We start from the raw sequence: 21,125 nt of genomic DNA, 5'->3' as shown, positions 1-21,125 counted from the left end.
TTTAGCAAAATTTTGGTATTTATTTAATGTAGAACTGAGTCAGCTGTTATCATTCCCCTTGGAGTGTGTGGTCTCCATTTTAGAAGACTAATTAGCTATTTCCAAGCTGTGAAAGCCCATAATTGTTCACATCTAATCTGTAATTTATACTAGCTGTAAGTAATGTATAGTCAATTGCAGACAACCTGACATTACAGCAAATCATCAAAATACTGAGCTCTTTAATCATATTGAGGTCTTTTATTATATGTTCTTTTTATTATTTTATGCCCATGCATTTATTTATGCTAATGAACATAAAATAATACATAATATAAGGCAAAGAGAACAAATATAAAATTTTATGTAATATACATTACATTATATAAATTTGCTTAAACTTTGGTTCCTTCTCTTTCTGCAAAGGTCAGTATACCTTTAACTTCTTGTTTTATCTCTTTGAGAAAGTAAGCTCGCAATTTTATTTAATGGGAACCTCCCCTGTGGTGCCTCTGGGCTCTAGGGCCACTCTTGATACTCCTTCAGGCTTTGTGGGCCTGAAGGATTTCAGTGCTCTGGGATCAAGTATTGACAGGTCATCAGAGCTATACATGCCTGTGCTATGAGGAGGGGGTCACGCTATGCCAGGAATAGAATGCGGGGCTTTGATCATGCCAGGGAAGTGCTCCTGACATTTGATCTCATCAGCCCCCAGCTCTGTGAATTTGAGAAGCATCTCTCATCATAATTCTTTCACAGACTGGTGTTTGAAAGCACATTTTATTTTGCATGCTTCAGTCAAATAGTAAAATACTTGTTAAAACAAGCTGTGTGCAGGTCAGTTTTATTTGGTATTTTTACATGGTGCATCTACTTTTCAGAACATTGTGGTATCTTCATAAATATTCAATAACTGTAAAGCAAACTCTCAATTATTCAGGTGTGAATTAACTAGCTGATGGATTATCCAGGCTCTCAGATTCTTTCGCCTTCTCTTTAATGTGTTTTGGCCATTTCTCTGGGGAACAGATCACTCTTATGTTGCAACTTGTTAGCAAGTTTGATGAAATGCCCAGTTCCTATGCATATTGAAATGTAGTAAAGGAGGTTTCTGTGCAATAAGTATCCTACTCAGAAGAGCTATCATTCTACAGAGAGTAAAAAGTAGCTATGTTTGCCATTAATGCAAGTACAGAAGAGACTAGCATTATCCATTTTATGAGAAATAAAATAGCTCATATTTAGCTTTGAAAGTTCAAATAATAATCTAAAATATTTACATAAGACATAAATGAAGATATATTATTGTTTAATTAAGCATAATTTAAAATATTGTTTTTTTCACAAGGTTTGAGTGATAGCACAGCATAGGTCATTTGCCTTGCACGCAGCCAGCCTGGCTGAGCCAGGTTCGATTCCTCCACCCCTCTCGGAGACCCTGGCAAGCTATCGAGAGTATTCAATATGCCAAACACAGTAACAAGAAGTCTGACAATGGAGATGTTACTGGGCCCTATCGAGCAAATCAATGAACAACGGGAGGACATTGTTTGTTTGTTTTGTTTGAAAATATTATTGATCAAAGTATCTTTACCAAAAATTGTGACAAAAGATAAAAAATGAAAAATAGAAACCCTTTCGTCTCAGATATCTCTGATATATACAGTAAAAACAGAATTCGGAGGCATATTTGGTACCCAGTTAAAAACAAACATGGTCACTTTTTCTGTGTCTTATTCAATCTTTCTATCCATATTATTTTCTCAGGTTTGCTGGGATATTATTGCCAAACTCAAGCTGATTTCAGAGAGATATCAAGTTTTAAGGGATTTTACATAATTTATGTGCCAGTCAGCATAAATATTTGTATGTAATAACTTTAAACAGGAAACACTTTTTAACAGTATATTAATACCTAATATCCTAATTAATCTTTATTCTGTGGTATACTATTGTCTGATATGGTCTCTATCCTAGAAGGTTTGTTTTGATTTGTTTTGTGGTCAGTAGAACGTTTTTTAAATTTGTTCGTTTTTATTTGAACACTATGGTTTACAAAGTTGTTCACAGTACAGTTATTCCAGCCATTCAGTGTTCCAACACAAATCCCGCCACCAATGTGACCTTCCCTCCTCCAATGCCCCAGCTTTGCACCTACCTCCTAAGCCTACCCCCTTAGCAGACACAAAAATAACTTATTTTATATTGCTTATTATAACAAAATGGCTAATGGAATTATCAGGAAAAAAGTTCAGTAAAAGAAAATATGTGAATATTGTTATATCTCACAATGATATTGCTGAAGTCCTTGTCTAAGGTTTTCCTGAGATGTTTGTTGCTAGTTGAGATTTCTGTGTTATTGTTTTGCTTATTGAGTTTAGTGGACTTCTATGAAACTTTCCCATCTGATTTGCTATCAGTATTGTGAAATTTAGAGGTTCTCGTAGCTGTACACTGTAGGTGCTCTAGAACTGGGATGATTCTTAGGCTTGGCATCTCTTGAGATTATTCGTGATGCCGGACTGTTTATATGCAGTAAGCTGTGGGGTGTTGATGTGACCGTTGGGGCTTTGGACAGAATGAGGATGGGGAAGGCTGTGTGCCCTCACTCTGAAAAGATCCCAGAGTTTTCAGCCTGGAGACTGATCTACCTGGGAGCTTCAACCACTCAGTATCTCCAAAATAATCTCCGAGATTAATCATAAAACTATCTGTTTTGTTTTTATCGTAAGTCACCACCACTACGTAAAGAAAATGTAAAGTCACTTATAACTTTTTCCCTAGACTTCTGCTGCATACCTACTCAAGATTACTAGGTCTTTCTCCTGTGAGAGCTCTATTCATCAGATCTCGAAGATGTGGATGGTAAAAGGCCTCTGAGTTGTTTTAATTATGATAAGGGATTGCCTAGAGGTTTTTGTTAGTTTCTTTTTGAGTCCTTGGTAACCCAATGTGGTGTCACCTCAGACACTGATGGTATTTTATTGTATATCATCCCAAGTCTCAGTTTTGCCATCTATGAAATTGTAAGCTAAACTCTTCATCTCACTTATGCGCTTCTTTCTACCCTTAACTTGTCTCTATCACCAGTAGCTTCTTGTGAACTGAAATATAACTGAGACCAACAGATAAAAAGTTTGATAACAATTTACAGAGTAACAAGATTAAATAACTTCTTGCACCTCAAAAGAAACAGTGACCAAAATACAAAGACAGTCTACAGAATGGGAAAGGATATTCATCAAAGGATACACATCCGACAAGGGATTGATATCAAGGATACACAAAGTACCGGTTGAACTCCACAAGAAGAAAACATCCAACCCCATCAAAAAATGTGGTGATTAAATGAATAGAAACTTTCTTAAAGAAGAAATACGAATGGCAAAAAGGCACATGAAAAAATTCTCTACATCATTAAACATCAGGTAGATGCAGATCAAAACAACAATGAGATATCATCTCATACCACAGAGACTGGTCCACATACAAAAGAACAAAAGCAAGCAGTGTTGGCACAAATGTGGCGAGAAAGGGACCCTCCTTCACTGCCGGTGGGAATGCCGACTGGTTCAGCCCTTTTGGAAAACAGTATGGATGATTCTCAAAAAATTAGAAATTGAGCTCCCATTTGACCCAGCAGTACCACTCCTAGGAATATATCCCAGAGAGGCAAAAAAGTATAGTCAAGGTGATATCTGCACTTGTTCATTGCAGCACTGTTTACAATAGCCAGAATCTGGAAAAAAACCTGAGTGCCCAAGAACAGATGACTGGTTAAAGAAACTTTGGTACATCTACACAATGGAGTACGATGTAGCTGTTAGAAAAGATGAAGTCATGAAATTTACATACAAGTGGTACTACATGGAAAGTATCATGCTAACTGAAATGAGTCAGAAAGAAAGGGACAGACATAGAAAGATTGCATTCATCTGGGGAATATAAAGTAACAAAATAGGAGACTAACACCCAAGAATAGCCGAGATAAGTACCAGGAGTTCACTCCATGGCTTGGAGGCCAGCCTCACATGCTAGGGGAAAAGGCAGCTCAGATAGAGAAGGGAGCACCAAATAAAGGGTGTTGGGAGGATCCTCCCAGGTTGGGAGATGCATGCTGAAAGTAAACTATAGACCAACCATGATTGCCACTCAATGCCTCTTTTGCAAACCACAGCACCCAAAAGGAGCAAGAGAATAAGAGGTAATGTCCTGCCACAGAGGCAGTGTGGGATGGTGGAAATGGGGGGTGGGGGAGGAGGTATTATGGGATCATTGGTGGTGGAAAATGGGCACTGGTGAAGGGATGGGTACTTGATCATCGTATGACTGAAACCCAAGCACAAAAATTTGTAAGTCTACAACTGTACCTCATGGTGTTTCACTAATAATTTTTTTAAAAATACAAAAATAAAAATGGATAAACTTAAAAAATAAAAAATAACTTACTGACATTCTCTCTCAATTTTAACATCCCAGAAAGGTTGTGCAAGAGGCAGTGCTGACAACACCCAAAAGGGAAGAGAGAGCAAAAGGGAATACCCTGCCACAGAGAGGGGGTGAAGTGGAGGGGATGGAGAGGGAGTGGTGGGAGGGATGCTGGGACCATTGGTGGTGGAAAATGGGCACTGGTGGAGGGATGGGTACTTGACCATTGTGTGACTGAAATGCAAGCACAAAAGTTTGTATGCCTGCAACTGTATCTCACGGTGATTCACTAATAAAAATTTTTTAAAAAGTAGTACTAAAGGTGTTGTTTATAAGGGAGTAATGCTGAAGGCAATCTTTATAAGAGAGAAGCAGGAGAGATAAATTTGTATCTAGTCACTGTAATATTTTCTAAAAGAGTCTGAAACAACATATGATTCTTGAATTTTGTAGTAACATAAGAGCTATGTGTTTCTAGCCTTTTAGATATATGAGAAAGATGATATCTTTCTGCTATGAGATGACATCTCATTATTATTTTGATTGGCTTGTCCCTAATCGTAAATGATACACATATTTATATTCCTGAAACATCTGCCTGTCTTCTTGAAGAAAATTTCTTTCATCTCATCTCCCCACTTTTAGATGGGGCTGTTGAACTTTCTGTTGTTAAACATTGTGAGTGCTTTGTAAATCTTGGATATTAACCCTTTGTCTGATGCATTTATTATGAGTAAATATTTTCTCTCATTCAGTGTAGTGACTTTTCATTTTAGCTCATTTCTTTTGCCTGCAAAAACTTTTAAATGTGTGTTATAGTTCTATCTGTTTGCCTTTACATTTGTTCTCTTTGCCTGGAATCAAATTGCTGAAGACTCCTCTAAGGTTTGTTCCTGAGGGCTCTGCCTACATCTTCTTCAATGTATCCTATGGATTCTGGTCAACCAGTGCTGGCATGGATGTGGTGAGAAAGTAACTCTCATTCAATGTTGATAATAATGTCATCTGGTTCAACTCTATGATAAGCAATATAGAGATTTTTTCAAAAAATGTAAGAATAGAGCTCCTATATAACCCAGTTATTCTGCTTCTAAACTTCTACCCCAGAAACACAAAAAATTTATTTCAAAAGGAGAGGTACAAAGTTATGTTCATTGCAGCACTTAGTACAATAGCCAGGATACAGAAACAATCCAAATGTGCAAGTACAAATAAATACATTTAGAAGTTGTGATATGTTCTCAATGGAATATTATGAAGCTGTAAATAAGAGGTTAAATCATGCAGTTTACTGCAATATGGATGGAATTAGAGGATATAGTCTTTAGAAAAATAAGTCAGAAGGAGAAAGACATAGATAGGATGACTTCACTTATCTGTGGAATATAAAGAGTCAAATAAGATAGTACTGAAAATGGTAGACCATTGACTTTGGAATACAGAACCAATTACCAAAAAGAATAGTGATGAGATGAAGGAAAAATGACCAAGTGTAAAAAAGAGATGTAAAGACAGTAGTGGAGGGTCATGAACACTTTGATGGTGGTTGGTGTAGTAAGTTTTATAGCAATTCCATAAATTTTAACAGTATCGCAACTTCATAAACTCTACTCAAATAAAAAGCTGAAAAAGGAGAGCTATGTGTTGATTAGTATGGGCTTATGAAAGCATATTCAGTTGGATTATGTGAGTTACATGGTCCTTGATAGAAGTCAAATGCAATATGCTTCATTTACAGATTGCCTTATTATTCTTTAAAATTGAATTTCCTTGTTGTAATACTGTGTTGTTTGCACGGATGACAGTACTTTAAAGTACCTTGACTTTGGATAAAGTCAGGCCAAAATGATTTAGTGCTTCTTTTTTTAAGTGCCCCATATATGCAGAAATTGTTATGAAGTTTCAGAGAAAGTGATAGGATAAATGATTAAATCCTAGCATGTATTTTCAATGCCAAAAAAAAAAATTTTAAGAGGATAGAAGCTATGATTCTGATCATTTTCTATCCAAAAGGTTTAACCTTTCTTATGCACACTAGAAAGATGTTTAGATTCTCATTTCTATCAAAATACCTTTGACTTCCCTATGTGGCTCTGAGAACTTGATTTGGTGCACTCTCTGTGCTGTTGTATTATGTAGTCTATCATTGTTCCTGAGGTGATGAGCAGATTTGCACTTTCCAGAAGAAAAATGGCAAAGTTTCAAAGAAACTAGTTAAACCCCAGTTAAATTTTGATCCAGAATTGTAATGTTCCTTTCCTGGTCATAGGAACTAAATTATATAATAAGTCTTTTTCTATTCCAATTTCAAGTTTAGGTTCTTACCTATTAAATCATCCAAAGTGCTTTTACAGGTCCACCAAACAATCCTCCAACTCCCACCTGTGAAGACTGCTTTTTCTGTGTGATACTTCTTGCACTTATAACAATAATCTTATAATTTTTTGTCTTTATTTTTGTTTGTTTGGGTCACACCCAGTGTTGCTCAGGACTTACTCCTACATCTGTGCTCAGAAATTACTCCTGACTCCTGACTTTGTGTGTATTAAATAAATCGAGGTCTAGCCCAAGGGGAAGGGGAAGAAGGGGAATGGAAAGGAAAGGGAGAGGGAGGACTAAGGAACTAGAGAGAGAGAGAGAGAGAGAGAGAGAAGGAAGGAGGTGAGAAGAGAAAGTTAACATGCCTTAGCATATGTTGCCACAATAGTACCAAAGAGTTCCCAGTTGGTGATCATTCTGGGAGTTCTCTTTTTGAACTTTGCAGCCCTTTCTCCCCGTTCTGTGAAGTAGAATTTTGCACGAAGGAGACGGTGGTCCGATCCCGTTCGAAATTTTGGGACAACAGCGACATCAGTCAGGCAAAACCGTCGATTGAATATGATGTGGTCTATTTCGTTGTGGAATCATCCACCGGGACACTCCCATGTCCATCGTTTAGATTCTGCCTTCTGGAACTGTGAGTTACCATGAATGGTCTTGGTCAACATGATGAACTCAGACAGTCTCTCACCCTGTTCGTTCCATTCTAGGCCATGGGTCCCGATGTGAAGTTCTTCAGCTGATCTTCTCGGTCCTATCTTGGCATTAAAATCACCCACAATGATCTTGTAGAAGGTGTGGTCTTCTTTATAGAACTTCTCCAGCTCCATGTAGAACTTCTCAATTTCTCTTTCATCATAATGAGATGTTGGTGCATAGACAACGAAGATAGAAACTGCAGGCAGTGAGCCACATCTATTCAAATGTAAACATCTAATTCGGGTTGTTAGGCATTCGAATGAATCAATGCTCTTGGCCAAGTTTGTGTTGACAAGGACAGCGACACCTCCAACACCTCTTTTATCGCATGTTCCGAGGAACAATTCTTCTCCAGTGTCGAAAACGGCATGGTGAGATTCGTGCCTTCTTGTCTCGGTCAGACCAATGATGTCGTACTTGATCATTTGCGCTTGTACCATCAGGTCCTCGATGGATGCATCTGATGCTAGCGTACGTGCATTGAAAGTACAGATGATCATTTTTGTCTTCCTTCGTTGTGGCAGCCTAGGTCGGCCTTGAGATTTTGTCGGCCTCTCCTTTCTCATCCTTCTCAGTGCTGCCATGTCGGTGAAGCCTTCAGGATCAGGTGAATGAGACCAGTTGTAGTTACTGGTTTTGGCATATTGAATACACAGCGGATAGCTTAAGAGGCTCTTCCGTGCGAGCGGAATACTCTCGGTAGCTTGCCAGTCTTTCTGAGAGGGATAGAGGCTTTTGGGGCGACCTCTAATCACCCTTGAAGGTGTTACCATATTTGAACCCTATCAAATACGGTACGACAATTCCTGAAGATGGGTATTTAGTGTCTTATGATGTGTCCGGAAAGCGTCCTGAAGTGTGGTGACAGCTGGATAGTGGAAGTAGTGTCGATATGGAAGTCTGCCAACATGGGAAGATGCCATTGTTGACAACATTGACGAGGAATACGATCGACTGGTTCAGCACCTCCATGAATGTGCGAGGAACGCCAAGAGAGAGATAGCCACAAAAAAATCGCCTATCTTCGAAAACTCTTGAGCTAATTCGCCAGCGTGGTTTGGCGCATGCCTCAGGCAACCGCAAGCTAACGTCCGAGCTCGCAAAGCAGTGCAGAGATGCGATCAAGGAAGACCTCAAAGAGAGAAGAGCAGAAGTACTGGTAGATGCGGCAGAAGCCGGGAAAAGTATTCGTAACGCCCGCCTGTCCTTCGCCAACTACAAGACCAAGATGACTGCCCTCCGATGTCCTGATGGATCCATCACATCCTCCAGAACGGCAATGGAGAAGATTATCCATGACTTCTACTCAAATCTCTTTGATAGCCATATCCACTTGCCGACATACCAAATTCCACAGGATGGATATGTCGTTCCCAACGTTCTCCCTTCCGAAATCCGACACGCCATTTTGTCGGTAAAGAAACAAACAGCATCCCACCCAGACAAGGTCAGACCTGAACATCTGAAGAACCTGCCGTCAGTACTCATCAATACACTGGCTCGGCTCTTCACTCACTACCTGTCTGAATGCAAGGTTCTGTCCCAATGGAAAACCAGCAGGACCATACTACTGTTCAACAAGGGAGACATCCATGACATTGGCAACTATCGCCCGATCTGCCTATTGTCTGTCATCTACAAGTTGTTCACTTGAGTCATCCTAAATAGGATTGACAGAACACTAGATAAAGGACAACCATGCGAGCAAGCCGGGTTCCACAAAGGATTCAGCACCATCGACCATATCCACTCGATAACCAAGCTCATTGAGGTTTTTCGGGAGTTCAAGATGCCGCTCTGTTTAACGTTCATTGATTTAAAGAAGGCCTTTGATTCTGTTGAGACGGAAGCGGTCATTGAAGCCCTAGCCAATCAGGGCATTCAAGCCCAATACATCAGGATCCTCCGTGAGCTGTATTGCGGATTCACTACCATGGTCTCACTATTCTACAAAGAAGTGATCGTTGATGTCAAGAGAGGGGTGCAGCAGGGTGATACCATTTCACCGAAACTCTTCAGTGCCACACTCGAGAACATCATGCAACGACTGGAATGGGAAGGAATGGGAGTGAAGATAGATGATCGGCAACTACACCACCTCTGCTTTGCTGATGACATTGTTTTAGTAACACCAAACATCAGCCAAGCGGCACAAATGCTGGCCGACTTTGACCGTGAGTGTGGAAAGGTGGGACTACAGCTTAATCTTACGAAGACAATGATTATGAGAAACAGCCTCGTTCCTGACTCCCCATTTGCTCTCAACGGAACGACCATCTCCGAATGCAACAGCTATGTGTACCTAGGTCGAGAGGTCAACATGACAAATGACCTGGCAACCGAGCTGCGCAGGAGGAAGAGAGCGGCTTGGAACGCCTTCAAGAACGTCGAAGAAATAGCTAAGAGGACGAAGAACCTCCGGCTCCAGGCACATCTCTTTGATTCCACTGTTCTTCCTGCATTAACATATGCCTCAGAGACCTGGGCCCTACGCAAACAGGATGAGAACGCTATTCAGGTCTCCCAAAGAAGAATAGAAAGAGCTATGCTTGGAATATGATGTTTCACTCAAATGAGAGAAAGAATCCGGAGTTCTGACATCCATCGACGATCAAGAATCAGGGACGCTGTCTCATTTGCCAAGGTGTCGAAAATCAGATGGGCTGGTCACGTAATGAGATTTAAAGACGACCGCTGGACTTGAGCTGTTATCGACTGGATTCCACAGGATGTCAAAAGACCGCCCACCTACCAGACGGTCAGACTTCTTCGTCAAGATCATGAACGATCGGTTTGAGGCCCTTCATGTTCCCGGAGCGAACAGATGCCATTGGGCCGCACTAGCACGCGACAGGGACAAATGGAGACGTTACTGGCGCCTGCTCGAGCAAATCGACGACTAACGGGAAGTTAAGTGATTAAGTGAAGCATATGTTAGGTTGAGTCCTATGTAAATTCTGATAAGATTGATTTTATTCTTACTATTTTGCATAACTGACCACTCTCAGGATCAAGAGAAAATGGACAGTTATTTCTTACTTTAAAGGACTACATACTTCTTAAAATTTATTTTGCTGAAATGGATTTTTTATATTGAAACCTCAGCTTTGATGCACTCACATTCCAAAGAGAAAATAATCTGAGTAGTGAGAAGGAAACAGAAGCTGTTCCAGGGAAATATTCCCCATACCTCACAGAAGTGGGCATGCAGACAGAGTCTCTGTAAATCAAGTGCATGTACATCTCACATCAATGAATTCCCAGGAGACTGGTTATTACAGAACCCTGTGGAAAATTCTCTTTTTAAATGAAGAAACCTTTTCTAAATAATTGCTTTCACATAACACTTCAATATTCTCTCTTTCAAAAATCACAGATTTTTTTCTTTTGGTTTTCACTAATAATCTAGATTATTCACTAATCATATAGATTATTTGTTGTAACAATTTTTTATTATTAAGAATTTCATGTAATAATTTTCTTCCTGTAACATAATCTTATTGTTACAGGAAGAAGGGAAGAAGGAAGAGAAATAGACAATTGACGGTATCCAAGAACATAAATGAAATGGCTAATTTCAGCAAATTCAGAAATAGGACCAGGGACGGTTGGAGATAAACTTTGCTTTGGATGAATACTTCCTTCCACTTTTCACTATAGAGAAGATAAGATGAAATAACAGATTTTGAATCATGAAACTTCTCTGTGATTATCCAGTCAAATTTTATAATCTCTTGCTAGAGGTCTAATCTAATCTGTTAAATGGCAGAATCAAGTTGAGTATATTGGCTTCACTTCTGGTTAGATGTAAGGATTTGAAGATTTTAAAACAAGCTTCCTTGAGGAAACTGCACCAAATCAAGATGAACCTTGTTCTATAAGCATTTCTCTGTGCATTGGCCCATTGACTGAGTCCATCTTTATTAGATTCCCTACTATGAGACTAATACACTTCTGAGTGTATTAAGGACCAAAGAGCTAATGCCCCAGCCCACAAGCAAGACAAGGCCATTTTCGCTAAAATTTATCTAGCCTAATCCGACTGCTCTAACAAAAACTGGTTGTTGCTTCCTGGGTTAATTTTTAAGATTTTAACCTTGTCTACTGTCAACAAGGGTACCTACAATATACTGTTTATTTGAGTGATATAAGTTCTATAGTTATAAGGTATAAAATCTTTCCCAGGGTTTTTTTTAAAGTATTCCAGAAAATAAAAGAGCACTTGATAGAAAAGACCTATGTTTATAATGATGTATATGTAGACAATAACATAAAACCAAAAAGATAAACATAGCATTCATTATATGGAGAAAAATTTGTGCGTCCAGTTGTTCTGTTTGTTTCAGGTGGAGGTTTCACAAGCAGTACTCTGGGGAACTGGGGATCACTCTCAGCAATAATGAGCCTCAGGGTTGCGGTGTTAGGGCCCAAAGATGTGTACCTATGCTTGGGCCTTGTGGTGCTGAGGACTACCAAGATTCCAACAATGATCTGCAGTTCCTAGGGGCATTCTTGGTGGTTCTGGTGTCTCAGAGGCATGAGCTACTCGGGTTTGAACTCAGGTTCTAGCACACACTACTGACTAATAAGCTTTCTCCCCCAGCTTGTTGGGAAACATACAGTTTTAAGGATTTCTGTACCTCTTGCTATATACAGAACAATTTTCTTTGTAGCAATAAAATAGTTTAACTATCATTTATTTCATCAATAGACATCAATATTCTGCATATTCCTCTAAAAGGTAGGAAAACACATTTTCTCTAGATAGATAAAGCATCTGATGGTTTCTGCTTCTGTTTGAGTCCTTGTGAGTAAGAGGAATCAAGAAAAGCCAGTTACTGAGTTTAAACCAAGCCCTTGAAAAGTACAGTACAATGGCTTCCACTTACTGAAGTCACTTTTAGGAAATGGTTATTTGAGTCTAATAACAGACTGATTCAGTTAAAAGGATACAGGAAAACAATTCTCTGAAGCAGGCACTGTGTTTATTATCCACTACTATCATCTGAGGCACTTTTCTGAAACCACAGCCTTGTAAGCCAGTGGTCATTCATCTTTTCTCATACTTCTATTTGAAGGCTATGACACAAGTCATGTTTTATTGACTACATCAGGAATTCTTGGGAAAGAAGTAAGGTGTACATCAGAAATTGGAGCACTTCTGTAAGCAAGTAGAATTTTGGAAGATTCTAATATATCAAAATGCATAGATGTGGGGATTCTTGCTCCCAGTCAGATAAAAATCACAGCACTGGGACTGATGCTAGCAGGCAACAAACTGAAAAATAAACAGGACAATTGTCAGTCACTTAATTCACAAGAGGAGCAGGAAGCAGTCAAAGACCTTCAATTCTCGTTTGATTGTTAAATTAAAGAGCAGAGCTCGGTGATAAGCTCAAGACGAAAATAACACTGGAGCCAGTGTGATAGTACAGTAGGTATGGTACTTGCCTTGCAATGGCTGACTCATATTTAGTCCCTGAAACCTCCTATGGTTCCCAAAGCCTGTCCAGGAGTGATCCCTGAGCACAGAGCCAGGAGTAAGCCCTGAATACACCAGATGTGGCCCCAAAGCCAAAAATTAAGGAGGAGGAGTGTGTAAAAACAAAAAGGAATAGCAGCAGTTCATCTCTCCCACCTCCTGCGTTCAGTAGTCTCAGGCCGTTTCCCCCACTCCAGGGAGGTCAATGGCAATGGGCAGGCAAAGGAAGGAAACGAGGGTCAGGCTGGTTGATCTTGGTTGCAGTTTATTCCAATCCTCTCTCCATTCACTCCTGTCTCTCCTCTGCCTCTCCCAACCCATTCTTACAGTCTCATTATATCCCATAAAAGAAACCCATGTCATGGAGGGCCCAGGTTCTCTCAGACCTGTGACCCCCAGTTCTCTCAAGCACGTATTCTCATTCTCTTATGTCTGTGCCCCCAGTGAGAGCCCCGAAATCTCCTAATATAGATCATGGTACCTCTAAAGGGCGTAATACAGTGATGTCATCAAAAGGAGTTACAGAAAGAACATTGAGGCTGCAAAACATACATTGTTTCTTTACATCTTCAGGCCAGTAATTTTGGCCTCTGGAAAGAAGACACAAAACCAAGACTGAAACCTTTCACAAGCACTTTCACAAGCTACAAGCACTTGGATTTGCATCTAATTTGCATCTCTAGACCAGTCTGGGAGAGCTTGGAATCTACATCCCAAAGACAATTATCTGAGCTTTGTGTCCCAAAGACTAGCCTGGCTACAGACTGGAATCTACATCCCAAAGATCAGACCTGGCTAGCACCTGAAAAAAGGAAAACTATTTACTGAAAGCAGTTTGAAGGGGAAAAATGTTCAGCCTCATCCAAACTAGGCAGGACACATAGGAAAGCTGCTGCTAGGACAGATTCTTATTTAGCAGATCAACCCACCCTAGAACGCAATCCCCTGGGTGTGTTTCTCCTCTGCTTGTCCAACAAATATATAAGCATACATAATAGAAATCAGGTACGGACACAGTAAGAAATACCTTAAGCTTATAGAATTGCTCTCCTAGGGCCATCTCGATCTCAGACTACAGTGCTCAGGCCAGATATCTTTCCTATTCCTAGCAGGGTCCTAGTCTCGTCGTTACTTTTGGATCGTGACAGCATTTGTCTATGATCAAACTCCTAACTTATAGTTAAGAATCGTGGTGCTTTTGTCTGGCCCATCTCGATGCCAGGGTAGCACATAGCTTACCTGCTCGCCCTGGTTCCATCCAGGACCCTGCTTTTGAGGGTGCTAGGAAGTGAGGGCAACTGAGGCTTAAGTTGAGAAAGCAGATGCCCAGAAGTGAACAATATTCAAAGCCAATTAAATCCTAAGTTACAAAGCTTAATATTAATTGTCTTCCTGTATCTGTACAAAAAGGACATTGCATTAAAGTAAACTATTTAAAAAACATAAGGAAAGGAGAAAGGCAATATTAACTTACAATACAAGTTCAGTATCCTAGAAGGATCTGACCTTACAAATTAACAGATTCTGCTTAAGGGAAAAGCTGATTAACTGGTTGGGGATGAGAGCATAGAAGTGGTTACAGATAAACAAAGGAATGGAAGTGACTAGGTAGTACTGTGATAGGTGTAACCTGATAAACCTAAGCTCTTTGTATTCCAACAGAGGAGACCAAGAAGAGCAACAGAAAATGACATTCCAAAGACAATAGCATGACTCTTGCTTGGGATCTTAGGAGACAAAAACTTAAATTCATCAGTGTGGCTTTGAGATTTCTGATAAAATTATATGAAATATTCTCTATAATTTTATCAATATTTACAAAATTTGGGCTGGAGCGATAGCACAGCGGTAGGGCGTTCGCCTTACAAGCAGCCAACATGGCCGACCCGAGTTCGATTCCTCCGCCCCTCTCGGAGAGCCCGGCAAGCTACCGAGAGTATTCGATATGCCAGACACAGTAACAACAAAATCTCCAATGGAGACGTTACTGGGCCCGCTCGAGCAAATCGACGATCAACGGGAGGGCCTTTACCTTTTTACCTTTTTACAAAATTTATGGGAACGAAAATTAATATGTTTGGTTTGATATTTTCATTGAACTTCAGGACTGTTTACATAGATAAATTGAGTCTTACTTTACATATCAACTATCTTTATATAATTTGTGTAAAATCTTATCACACCGAAAGTTGTATGTTCATGGGCTCACTGGACAGCACTGTTTCACCGCCTGCGTTCGGTGCTCTTGAGCCACTGTGTGTGGCCTGGATCGGAACGGCTGTTGGCTGAGGGCAGACGGAAGAAAAAACGGGGGCCAGGCCAGTCTATATCAATAGTAGTTTATTCCAATCCTCTTCACTCCTGTCTTTCTCTGCCACCTTCTCTCCTGGGCCCCAGTCTTGGAAGCTCTCTCCTTCTGGCTCTGACTCTGGATCTCTGGAGCCCGAGCTCTCTCACCTCTGACCCCTTTTCCGAGCTTACGTCTTAGTTTATATAGCAGTCACATAAGGCGGTGACATAAAGGTGGGTTGAATACTGACGAATCAACAAAGAGAGGTAAGACCACTCCTCCAGGAGATTAACTCAAGGATAAAATCTCATCTACAGAGATTACTTCAGATTACTAGGAGATCCACCCAAGGGTGGGATCCCAACAAGGGTGTGTTCTTCCTTCAGTTAGTAATCTACATAAATAGTTGTAATAAATCTACTTCTAATATTTCTAGCAATGTCATTCTGTATGAGCACAGTAAGAGATATAAATTTAGTTTGGTTCTTCCTGAGAACATCTCACTATACATTTCGCAGTCCTCAGGCCAGGTTAATCTTCCTAGCTCCAGCAGGGTCCTAGTCTCGTTGTTACTTACTTTTGGATCATGACAGCATTTGTCCATGATCATGCCCTCAACTTATAGTTGAGTATCGTGGCTCTTTGGCCTGGCCCATTTCGATGCCAGGGTATCCCTGGGTCCATTCAGTCCCTCGTTGGGACCCTGCTTTTGGGGTGCTAGGAACTAAGGGCAACTGAGTCAAGAAATCAGATGCCCAGGAGTAAATATTATTTGGAGTCAATCAACTCCCAAGTTACAAAGCATAATATTAACTGTCTTCCTGTGTCCACACAGAAAGGACATTGCTTACAATACAAGTTCAGTGTTCTTAGATGGGTGTGACCTGACAAACCTAAGCTACCTGAGGAAGGAAAAAAGAGTGTTATCCTACAAATTTGGGCTGGAGCAATAGCACAGTGTTAGGGTGTTTGCCTTGTGCGCAGCCAGCCCGGCCAAGCTGGGTTTAATTTCTTCAGCCCCTCTCGGAGAGCCCGGCAAGCTACCGAGAGTATCTCACCCTCATGGCAAAGCCTGGCAAGCTACCTGTGATGTATTCAATATGCCAAACACACTAACAACAAGTCTCAAAAATGGAGATGTTACTGGGCCCATTCGAGCAAATCAATGAACAATGGTAGGACAGTGTTTGTTTGTTTGTTTGTTTGTATAATTTACAGGAGCCTGTGGTCTTTTAACATAAAAAGCAGCATCATAACAGACTTCTTCAAATTCTAAAATGTAGTTAGCGGGTTTTAAAAATGAAGGTGACTAAAAATCACGTGATTCAGGACTAGAATGATAACACAGCGGGTTTGCCTTGCACGAGGCCTAACTGGGTTTTATTCCCAGCATCCCATATGGTCCCCTGAGCATCGCCAGGAGTAATTCGTGAGTGCAGAGCCAAGAGTAACCCCTGTGCATCGCCGGGTATGGCCCAAAAAGCAAAAAAAAAAAAAAAAATCGTGTGATTCTTGGAGTATTCTTTCATGTTTTTAATATCACAGAATAAGCCTTCTCTGCTCCAGCCTGATTTGACTGAGACACACATATATCTCTTTATATCTGCCTAAAATTTAGGCAGACAACCTGGTGAAAATAAGCTGTCATTCTGCAAAGAAACTGACAAACTTGTCAGTTTTGTCTGGGGACAAAAATAAAGCCACGGAATTTGAGAAAGTAATAGACTAAATGTAACAGCAGAATCTCCTGCCCCTGTGCCTGGCTGTCCTCGCAGGGGCCCCTTGGAGGTGGGCGGGTTGAGTTTCCCTCCCCGCCCCGAGCAGAGCCCTGGCAGCCAAAGACCTCCAGAACCAACCACAACCATGCTGAAACCACTCTCCACACGCCTGCAGGTAGCAGCAGAGGAACAAAGGCATGCGGGTCCCGGGACTGAGATCTCCAAGCCTGCTCGGATAGGGGCTGAGCATCCTCCACTCAGATCCTCCATATTCCAGTAGGCAGGGGTCACACCCACGAACTGCCCTCTCTATCCCCCCGCCAGGGTAATCCCATCAACGGCCAAGACCCAGAGACTATAAAACCCAGCTCCTGGAAGCGTGTGACATCTTATTATCTCATTCTTACTTTGGACAACCTGGCAGGTTACCGAATGTAACCTACCCACATGGCAGAGTCTGGCAAACTCCCCGTGGCGTACCCAATATGACAAATACCAGTAACAATGATGGGTCTCATTGTCCTAACCCTGAAAGAGCCTTGAATATGGCACTTTTTTAAAATCTCAGGGCTAGAGCGAAGGAGACATTACTGGTGCCTCAAGGCAATCTACGAACAACAGGATGATCGTGATCGTGAACAGACTAAAAGCCATTCTAAATACATGGAATGAAGTTAAGGAATCTCAACTAAACAAAGAGATATATGTGTGGGGGCAAAGCATGACATTGAGAAGAGAAATTAAGGTATCCAATTACGGCATGCACCAAACGCCATGAACTTTGGCTAACTTGACTATCCTAGAGGATTGAAAAACCCATGACATCAGTAACTTTCTGAACAAAACTAAAAGACTGTAATATTTTTTATGTTACTGGCAAAAACTGAGTGCTAAGACTTTTTTTTTTTTAAATCCTAGTGTGTTAGACTAATTGGACCTAATTTGGAGCAGCTGAAATCCCTCCCTTCCTTTAGGGAATAGCGTGGAAATCAAGCCAATGTCCGGAGATGAAATACTGTAACTGATTTTCTACATAAATAAAGAACAGTGGCCAGAAAAGGGAAACATGAGAGCTCTAGCGCTCTCTCTCAGGAGAACAAAATTTGGATGATTTTACTCACCTGTGGGAAAGCAAAGGAATAGACAGTACTGAAAAATGCCAGTCCTTGGCCTGGGACAACAAAACTCATTACCAAATAGTCAGGTAAGGGATGAGAGAGAATGAGTATTGGACCCGATGGTGACGAAGGACAATGTTGGAAGGTCATGAGCACTTCAATGGTGACTGGGTGAAATAACTAAACAAAGAAGGAGGCTCATAATAGAGATACAAAAACTCAATGAGTTCTCCATCAAGAACTTCCCAGATCTGAGGGAGAAACTTACCATTAATATCAGATGTCACAGAATGCCCAAATGTTCAAATCCAGAACAATTGGCCATAAGACTCATCATGTTAAGTAATCAAGAGTCAATAATAAAGAAAATCTGTAGTGAGCTGCTAAGGAAAAGAAATAGCTAATTCAAAGACTCCTTCATGAGATTTTGATCAGAGTTCTTAGCACAAACCCTACAGAAGAGAAAAACCAGAAATACATTCACATTATTAAAACATTAAACTTTCCAGCTAGTAATATCTTCCAAACAAAATTATCATATGATGGAAAAATAAGGTGATGTTTTTTTTTTTCAGACAAGCAAAGCTAATACAGTTTGTCAACACCAGAACTACCTTTCAAAACCTTTTTTTATGTTAAAAAAGGGTTTTTTTATTGTAAAGAAGGAAAAACATACAAAATCTTGATCAAGATGATAAATAGTAATAAAAACTAGGCACTCCAGTGGTAGTACAGTCGCTTGGATGCTTGCCTTACACAGGGCCAATACAGGTTTGATCTGGAACCTCATGCGGTTCCCCGAGTCTGCCAGGAGTGATCCCTCAGCACTGCCAGGTGTGACCCCCAAATTAATCATGATAATAATTAATATGTAAATAAAAATAAAGATCAGAGACACAGTTTTATGAGACAGAAGCAACATATAGAACAGGAGGAAGAGAAGCCACGAAAATGGTGCAGGCTGAGACTGGTTTTTTCTAATACCACCCGGTCCCTGAGCATCTTTGGGTGCTGCATATGGGGCCCCATGCACTAGCATATATGGACCTGTTGCCCCTGAGCACCTCCAGCGAGCACCTCCCAATTACTGCATTCTCTGACTGAGCTTTGAACCGTTGGCTGTTGGGTGATAATTACCAGCAATGGGCCTGCTGATTATCATCCAATACATTTTTTCTTTATCAGATAAATAAACATATATGGGAGACAAGAGAGAGAAATATTGACACCACATGTAGCACCCAAATACGCAAAAATAAATATTAATACATTTCAATGACTGTGATGACAGTAACAACAATATAAGGGGACATGATATCTCACTTACAGCAATGAAAGATAATATATACAAAAATTAAATATAAAAATCGAATTACAGAATTTATCTGTAATTATTTATTTGTTTGGAACTTGGCCTATCCGTAACTCTAACAGCGAGACTGGCAGGGCAGACAGCAATCTCCCTCTCCATTTAGTTGTACCATCCTGAGCATAGGCTCTTAAAGGCATGAAAAGACAATTTTTCCAAACTTGATGTATTTTTTAAATTAATAAGAAAATTATAACTTTAACTGATGAAATGCAAGATATAGACATATATACATACATATATATTACATATATGTAAACTGCATACAAAAAGAAATACACATTCTTGTACAAATGAGCATTATCAAGGATAGAAAAAATGTTAGAACACAAAAGAAATCTTAATATAATATGTGAAAACTGGAACCATATGAATCACATTTTCTGCTCATAATTGTATGAGACTAGAAATCAACAAGAAGAAAATGAAAAGAACCTCAAAGATATGAAGACTAAATAATGTGGTTCTGAATGACTCAGGATAAAACAAAAACCAAAATGGAAAAATTTACATAGGAAAAACTGTACATGAAATCATGAATGATAACACCATTGCAAACATGATATCCTAGTCATAATAATTATTTTTTAGTTTAATTAATGGGAAGAAATAGTACAGCGTGTCAGGTGATACTTTGTACATGGCAAACCCAGGTTTAATCCCCAGCACTGGATCTGATTCCCCAAACCCTGCCAGGAGTGATCATGAGCACAGAGCCAGGAGTAAGCTCTGAGCACTTCTTGGTGAGACCCAAAATCAATAAAAAAGGAGTAAGAAGAAATATTAATTACCCAGAAAAATTAAAAAACAGAGACATGCTATCAGATGCTAAGGGATTCAACAAAAAGCAGTTTTAAGAAGGAATTCAGTTTCAACATAGGGACATAATAATAAAGGACAAAATATTCACAGAAACAATTGGAATTTACATCTAAACAACTAGAAAAGGAGAAATAAGGCCAAAATTGCAAGGAGGAAAAAATAATAACAAATGACAGTGGAAATCAATGAAGTCAAACCAAATTGTCTATACCAAGCGCTGATGCTCAGGTCATCGAGGAAACTATAGGCTTGTTCTTTAAAAAGACCAATAAAATCGATAATTCTTTCAAGTTCACTATGGGGAAAAAGACACTCTCCTAAAAAGAATAAGAACAAAAAGACATGAAGCAACAACTGAAACTACAGAAATATAAAGCTAGGCTATGAACAACTACATCCAAACAAATTGGGCAACAAGAAGAAATGGACAAACTTTAGTACCATACATGTTCTGAGGCTGAAACAGGAAGAAAAACTTGAACAAACCAATCACAAGTACAGAAATCAAAGAGTTACCATAAATCTCACTAAAAATAAAAAACAAGACCATTTAGCTTCGCTTACTAGTGAATTCAAACTAGCTGATCTTAAGACATGTCAACATTTTGTAAAAAATAAAAAAAAAAACAGAATTTTTCAAAGAAGAACAAATACTAATCACTGTTCATATCCTCCACACTATATAACAAATTAGGGAGAAAAAGTGCATTCTGTAAGGCCATATCATCTTAATCCCTAAACCAGAAAAGTTCAATACACAAGAAGGAAACTGACAATCTCTCTGATGAATACAAATGCAAAATAAAATACCCTCCCAAAAATGGGGCATGGGGCGGGGGAAGGAGAGGGAACTTGGCGAATTAAACCCAACACTGCGTCAAGAGAATCATCCACCCAGGTT

The 21,125-nt window shown here is 39.9% G+C and overlaps 1 protein-coding gene and 1 pseudogene across 1 annotated transcript in view; both read left to right on the top strand.

The window, feature by feature from the left end:
- Positions 1 to 21,125, top strand: part of EPHA6 (EPH receptor A6) — a 984,716-nt gene that overhangs the window by 865,672 nt on the left and 97,919 nt on the right.
- LOC130045875 (uncharacterized) lies at positions 19,444 to 19,553 on the top strand (annotated as a pseudogene).

Source organism: Sorex fumeus, unplaced genomic scaffold (assembly GCF_029834395.1).
Source record: "Sorex fumeus unplaced genomic scaffold, SorFum_2.1 ptg000129l, whole genome shotgun sequence".
Classification (NCBI taxonomy): Eukaryota; Metazoa; Chordata; class Mammalia; order Eulipotyphla; family Soricidae; genus Sorex; species Sorex fumeus.
This window is presented reverse-complemented; position numbering and strand designations above follow the sequence as displayed.